The sequence below is a fragment of the Carettochelys insculpta genome, chromosome 2 (assembly GCF_033958435.1).
Source record: "Carettochelys insculpta isolate YL-2023 chromosome 2, ASM3395843v1, whole genome shotgun sequence".
NCBI classification, from domain to species: domain Eukaryota; kingdom Metazoa; phylum Chordata; order Testudines; family Carettochelyidae; genus Carettochelys; species Carettochelys insculpta.
Genome location: NC_134138.1, coordinates 190,487,030 through 190,494,632, shown reverse-complemented (window position 1 = coordinate 190,494,632; position 7,603 = coordinate 190,487,030).

Sequence of the window (7,603 nt, the reverse complement as noted above, 5' to 3'; positions counted from 1 at the left end):
GTAGCAGCACTAACTTCGAAATAGCGCCCGTCGCGGCTACATGCGTCGGGCGCTATTTCGAAGTTAACTTTGACGTTAGGCGGTGAGACGTCGAAGTCGCTAACCTCATGAGGGGATCGGAATAGCGCCCTACTTTGACGTTCAACGTCGAAGTAGGGACCGTGTAGACGATCCGCGTCCCGCAACATCGAAATTGCCGGGTCCTCCATGGCGGCCATCAGCTGGGGGGTTGAAAGATGCTCTCTCTCCAGCCCCTGCGGGGCTCTATGGTCACCGTGGGCAGCAGCCCTTAGCCCAGGGCTTCTGGCTGCTGCTGCGGCAGCTGGGGATCCATGCTGCATGCACAGGGTCTGCAACCAGTTGTCGGCTCTGTGGCTCTTGTGTTGTTTAGTGCAACTGTGTCTGGGAGGGGCCCTTTAAGGGAGCGGCTTGCTGTTGAGTCCGCCCTGTGATCCTGTCTGCAGCTGTGCCTGGCACCCTTATTTCGATGTGTGCTACTTTGGCGTGTAGACGTACCCTCGCAGCGCCTATTTCGATGTGGTGCCGCGCAACGTCGAAGTTGAACATCGACGTTGCCAGCCCTGGAGGACGTGTAGACGTTATTAATCGAAATAGCCTATTTCGATGTTGCTACATCGAAATAAGCTATTTTGATGTTGGCTTCACGTGTAGACGTAGCCCCAGACATATATGATGTTAGTTGAGGAACATGAAAATGTGCCCGTGATTCTGTGAATAACCTGGTTAGGTCTAGTGATGGTATCTCCAGAATAGATATGTGGACAAAGTAGGCAACGGGGCTTGTTGCAAGGAACAGTTCCAGGAGTGGTATTATTTTGGTATAGCCTGTGGTTACTGGTGAGAATCCTCATAAGGTTGGGGGGTTGTCTGTAGTAGAGAACAGGCCTGTCACCTAGGGCCTTCTGGAGTGTGGCATTCTGATTAAGGATGGGTTGTAGGTCTGTAATGATGTGTTGCAGTGGTTTGAGTTGGGGAATGTAGGTAATGATCCGTGGTATTCTGTTGTTGGTTTTTTTGGGCCTATCTTGAAGTAGCTGGTCTCTGGGTATTCGTCTGGCCCTGTTGATTTGTTTTTTTTACTTCTTCTGGTAGGTAATTCAGGTTTATGAATATTTAGTAGAGATCTTGCAGTTTTTGGTCTCTGTCAGTAGGATCAGAGTAAATGCGATTGTACTGAAGGGCTTGACTGTGTGAGCAGGATGAAAGCTAGAAGCATGTAGGTAAGCATAGCGGTCAGTGGGTTTCTGGTAGACTGTGGTACTGATCAGGCCATCCTTGATTTGTACTGTAGTGTCCAGGACATGCATGTCTCGCGTGGAGTGGGCGAGGCATAAATTGATGGTGGGGTGCAGATTGTTAAAGTCTCTGTGGAATTCTTCCACAGTCACTATACCATGGGTCCAAATCATAAAGATGTCATCGCTGTATCATAAGTCAAGGAGGGGTAATAGGGGACAAGAGCTGAGGAATCTTTGTACCTGGTCAGCTATAAATATATTAGCATATTGTGGGGCCATGAGGGTCCCTGTAGCAGTTCCACTAATCTGGAGGTATAAGTTGTCCCCAAATCAGAAATAATTGTGGGTGAAAACAAAGTTACAGAGGTCAGACACTATCTCTCTGTTACTAGGATAAAATCCAGGAGTTATGGATTCCCAACTACTGTAACCCACAGTGCCACACTCTTCCCTCACAGCTAATTATACAACTTTCTTTCTCAAATAGTTTACATACCAGTTAAATTTTCCTTTATCTTCCTTACGCTTTAAAATAACTTGAAAGAGGTAATTCAATTCTCTTTGCTCAGGTCTTCCTCCCCTCCTAGGTTGCTCCTCCCACCCCCACACACTGTTCCCCACTTCTGCGCTCTCTTTGTTTTAAAAGTTCCATGTTAATCGCTATTATGAAAACCTCTTACTGCTTAAAAAAAAAAAGAAGCAGCAACTGAAAACAAAACACAACAAAGAGATAAAACTTTACTTTAAAAAAATCCAGCAAATGAATTATTTTAAGATTTCAGGAATGCAACAGCTGGAAATACTCCTAACTTTCTTGAAGATAGGGTTGCCAAGATACAGAAATTCAGACTCTGCGTCTAATCCTAATCAAGGATGAATATTTGAAACATGGATTATCCTTATTTCCACATAGCAGAGTTTTTAAAATAAATTAATATAAAATGATGGAAATACCATCTGTTACTAATTTAATACATAAAAGCAGGCAAAACATTATTTCTATTAATTCTTATTAGAAGTTTTAAATAAAAAGGCAACAACTTACTTATTTAAATGTTTTACTCTTTTATTTGCCTGTCTGTTTTCTGAACTATATTACCTTAATAATATTGCGCTCTTAATGCCTTACATTGTATAGTTATGAATACAGTTCTGGCACCATTCATCTTTAATTGTAAGTTTGTCATGCATGTTGTCTTGTGTCATCATATGTATCTCATGTGACTTTTTTGTTTTAATTTTGTTGCAATAAAAATCAATTGTATACTTTTTTAAAAACTGTAAGTGGTACCACACTATTTTAATATTATAGTTGGGGCATAACCATCAAAATATAATTAATAACCAGTTTTTGCAAGCCTCAGAAGGCATAATTTATATACATATAGTTTGCCACAACAAATAATGCACTTGCAAACTAAAAACATTCTCCTCAATTACAGGGTTTTTTATTCAAAAGGAAAATTGTAAGAGGGAACCTCACCATTAATGTAAGGTAATACAGGTTGAATCTTTCTTATCCGGCATCCTTGGGACCAGACCAGAGCCAGATGAGAGATTTTGTCAGACAACAGAAGGTCAACATTGTCAAACACATTCCACTGCTTACTGAGCTCTTGGAAGATATTTAGGGGTAAATTTCAGCTAAATAACACCTCTGAACACTGAGAGACAGGATTGGTGGCTGTAAGCTAACTTTATGGGACTACGGCAAACTTGATGATTGGTTATCCAGCTAACTAAAATCATGCTGGATTACAGAGTTTGCTGAATCAAGGTTCCAGATTAGATAGGTTCAACTTGTAGTAACAAAATATTAATTTTTTGTTTGGATTTTTATAAAGTTGTCTATGCATTAAATAGTATGATAGTTATAAGAATGTTATAACAAAATGAAAAAAATATAACAATATATATACTATGTCTGATTATGTCATAAAAGGTTAAAGCTAACCACATAATTTCAAGAGGTTGCCATCTTTTTCCCCCAAATACAACCAAGCAGGGCTTTTTATCTGTCAGTATCATGGCACTTCTTTTCTGGAGCCACCACTTTTAAAAGGTGGATGAGCAGCTCCGAGCCATATGTGGCTCTTTAAACAGCCATTTGTGGCTGCTGTTGCTGAGGCTCTCTTCTGGCTCCCTGCATCCTGTTGACTGAAAGAGGACTGAATTTAATTGGTTTAAATAAACCAATTAAATTGAGTCCTCTCATTAGCACAGCAGGGTGCTGGGAGATGCCCCCTACTGCACTGCAAGTTGGGAAGCAGCAGGGAAAATAAAGTGATCCTGAGTTTGGGTGTGTGTGTGTAAGTGGGGTTTGGGGTGGGGGTTAAGCCTGGGGATGGGGGTGGCAGTTTAGGGCTGCGGGCGGGTGGCTTGGGCCCCATGTGGGGCAATTTGGGCCCCGCACGGGGTGGTGGTTGCCACTCGGGCCCCATTGAGGGCAGCCAGCTTGGGCCCTGCTGGGGTGTCAACTTGGGCCCCATGCAGGGGGGTGGTTGGGCCCCACATGGGCCAGCTCAGGCACTGCATGAGGGTGGCTTGGGCCCCTCCGGGGGGTGGTTAAGCCAACAGGAGACAGCTCAGGCCCTGCGCCAGTTGGTTCAGGCCCCCATGGGGTGGTTGGGCCCCATGTGGGGCAGCTTGGGACATGCATGGGACTGCCAGCTCAGGCCCCGCACAAGGGGATGGAAGGGCCCTACCGGAGGGGGCCAGTTAAGCTGCTTGGGGGCAGCTCATGCCCCATGCAGGGTGGTTTGACCCCCCATGAGATATTTTGGGCCCCCATGAGATAGTTTGGGCCTCATACGGGGGTGGCTCAGGCCCCTCCGGGAGGTGCAGTTTGGGCCGTGCACAGGTCGTGGCTTGGGCCCTGCCAGGAGTTGGTTAGGGTCCCCCCAGGAAGGCTGCTTGGGCCCCACTCATGGTGGTTTGGGACCCCCAGAGGGTGGTTAAGATGCTTGGGGAAGGGGATATTGGGCCTTCAGGGGCAGGGGGGTGGTTTGGGGCTTGAGTTCCACTACCTTGTTTTCTAGAAAGACAGCACTGCAACCAAGTGTCATAAAAGTTTAATATATGCAAAGTGTTTGCATCAACCTGCATTTAAAATTCAGTATGGTTTATATATTTTTACTTTTATTTTATGTTATGTTGAAGGAAAGCACTGGCGATTGAAGTCTGTGCTTCTACATAGTTAACAGAAATGGAACTGGTATCACAAGCTAACTCTAAAAAGCTTTGATAAAAATTCTGTTACTAATTCTTTTGCTAAAGCACAGCGCTCAGCAGGAGAAAGCAGTACACCTCACGGAAAACTGTGAGAATCTATTTTAGCAGTCAAGCAGTGTATTTACTATGAAAAATTAGTAATGCATGTGTTAAGTGAAAAGGAATATCTATGCAATAATTACAAAAGTAATTAAAATAGGTCTATTTGTGCTAAATAGTTGGGAAAAGCAAAACAAAAGCATAGCCTGTGTTATAAAAAACTTGGTCCCTATTACATTGTTGACAAACTCAATTAATCTGTATATTCGTGACGGGGCACTGGCATATAAGGGGTTAAAACAGCCCTGGGAGAAAGCTGAGGCCTGGTCTACACTAGGAGTTTAGGTCAAACTTAGCTGACTTAGGTCGATTTTCTAAGCTGCGGTGCACGAAATGAGGGGTGTGACATTCTTTTTTTTTGGGCGGGGGAGCAGCACAATCAGCTCTCCTACAACCACTGCAGCTTCCACTGCTGCCACAGCCCTTTTCTTTCTCTGCCCACGGCCTCTGCCACTGTCTTCGCCAAGGGCATGCCCCCCCACCACCACTGAGCCAATCAGAATGTTCAGAGCTCCTGGAGTTAAGAAGCATGGCCAAGCTGGTGAGTTCCCAGCTTGGTAAGGTGGTCGCATTGGTCCCTGCAGCCCATGTCAAGCTGGCCCCTGGGAACTCCCCAAGATGCCGGTGTGGAGTGAGTGCTGCCCGTGGGGGTGCAAGGCCACCTTCAGTCTGGTGCCACCGCCACTCGTCAACATGGCAAAGCCATGAGTGTCCTTGAGTCCCCCACATAACCCTTGAGTCCTCCCCCTGAGCCTTCCTCCCCCTTGGGGGCACCCCGTCATGTGCCTCCCCCACTTGGAGCCTCCAGCACCCCGTCATGTGCAGCCCACCCCCTTCCTGAGCACCCCCCACACTTCTCTTCTGCTGGTCCTCCCACAGGTTGTGGGAGCCCCAGCTAATCGCGAAGCTGGAAAGTGGGGCCTGATGTAGAAAGCTTGCTCACTCCTGTTCTAAGCAATCCATCCACACTATAGGGTCTGTTCTGCTGACTCTAAGGACTCCTAAGGTTGGCTTTTTCACTCCTCCTTTTCACGAGGAGTTACACCAAAATCAACCTCACATGGTCGACTTTAGGGTAGTGCAAATGGAGCCTTGTGAAATTCAACATTCTTGGTCTCCTGGAGGTGTCCTGCAGTGCCCCAATGTGACCCCTCTGGTCAGCATTTTCAGCTTCACTGCTCTCCAGAGCCATGTCTACACGTGCACACTACTTCGAAGTAGTGGGACTAACTTCGAAATAGCGCCCGTCACAGCTACACGTGTTGGGCGCTATTTCGATGTTAACATCGACGTTAGGCGGTGAGACATCGAAGCCGCTAACCCCATGAGGGGATGGCAATAGCGCCCTACTTCGACGTTCAACGTCGAAGTAGGGACCGTGTAGTCGTTGCGCGTCCCGCAACTTCGAAATAGCGGGGTCCGCCATGGCAGCCATCAGCTGAGGGGTTGAGAGACGCTCTCTCTCCAGCCCCTGCGGGGCTCTATGGTCACCGTGGGCAGCAGCCCTTAGCCCAGGGCTTCTGGCTGCTGCTGCTGCAGCTGGGGATCCATGCTGCATGCACAGGGTCTGCAACCAGTTGTCGGCTCTGTGGATCTTGTGTTGTTTAGTGCAACTGTGTCTGGGAGGGGCCCTTTAAGGGAGCGGCTTGCTGTTGAGTTCGCCCTGTGACCCTGTCTGCAGCTGTTCCTGGCACCCTTATTTCGATGTGTGCTACTTTGGCGTGTAGACGTTCCCTCGCAGCGCCTATTTCGATGTGGTGCTGCGCAACGTCGATGTTGAACATCAACATTGCCAGCCCTGGAGGACGTGTAGACGTTATTCATCGAAATAGCCTATTTCGATGTCGCCACATCGAAATAGGCTACTTCGATGTAGGCTTCATGTGTAGACGTAGCCCAGGTGTGCAGGAAATGGCCCGGGAAAGTTTAAATTTCATTTCCTGTTTGGACAGTGAAGCAGGCAGAGCAGAAAGCACACCTCAGCAACACACCTAGCCATGAATTCACATGAGGTCACAGAGGAGCTCCCTCATGGAAAATGCAGATCCAGGACTTTATTGCTATATGTGGGTAGGCGGGGATGAAGCTGTGCTGCCAGAATTGCAAAGCAGCAAAAATATCTCAGATATTTATGCCAAGATCTTGCAGGGCACAGGGGGAAAAGGATATACCAGTGATGCCCAGCAGTGCTGCATGAAAATAAAAGCACTCAGGCAGGTGTACCAAGAGGCAAAGGAAACAAGCAGACATTCTGGGTCATCGCCGCAAACATGCTGCTTCTCTGGTCATCTGTAGGGATTATGGCGAAGGGAGTCAATCATTGTCCCAAAGCAGTCAGTGGATATCTCCCAAGAGACTCCTCAGGCAGCCTCTGGCAACAGCAGAGAAGACATGGAGGAAGAGGAGAAAGATAACGATGGTCATCAGGAGAACAGAGCAACTGGTCTCACCGACAGCCAGGAAGTTTTTGCAACTTTGGATCTTATCCCTTCCTCCCAGGACATTCTGCAGCCAGACCTGTGGGAGCACGAGCACCTGGTGGCCAGGCCTCACTCGCAAGGCAGAATGACCATACACTCCATCTTGGAACACTATCATACAACGGCGGGAAGGTCTGAAGTCAGGCCAGGAGAAAGAAATCAGAAAGTTGACAAGTAGTTGGAGAGTCCCCAAACAGAACATCCTGACAAGCAGATAGCAAGCCCCCAAAGAGAACAGCTGGGCTAGTAGCTGGAAGCCCCCCAAAGAGAACTTCTTGGTTGTACAACATCAGAGGGTCCCAGGGGAGGTTCAGAAAAAGACCAAGGACAGAGGAAATCTTGTAACATGTTCTGACAGGCCGGGAGGATAGAAAGCCCAAATTAGGTAACAAACACTTTAATTGGCCAGGTGTCGAACACCCAAGTAAGAAACAGTACAAAAGGTGATTTAGCAGGAATAAGGGTGTGGGCTCCTGGACACAAGGCGGAGGCTAGCAACTTCCAGTCCAGACAGCAGACCCTGGCCTGATCACC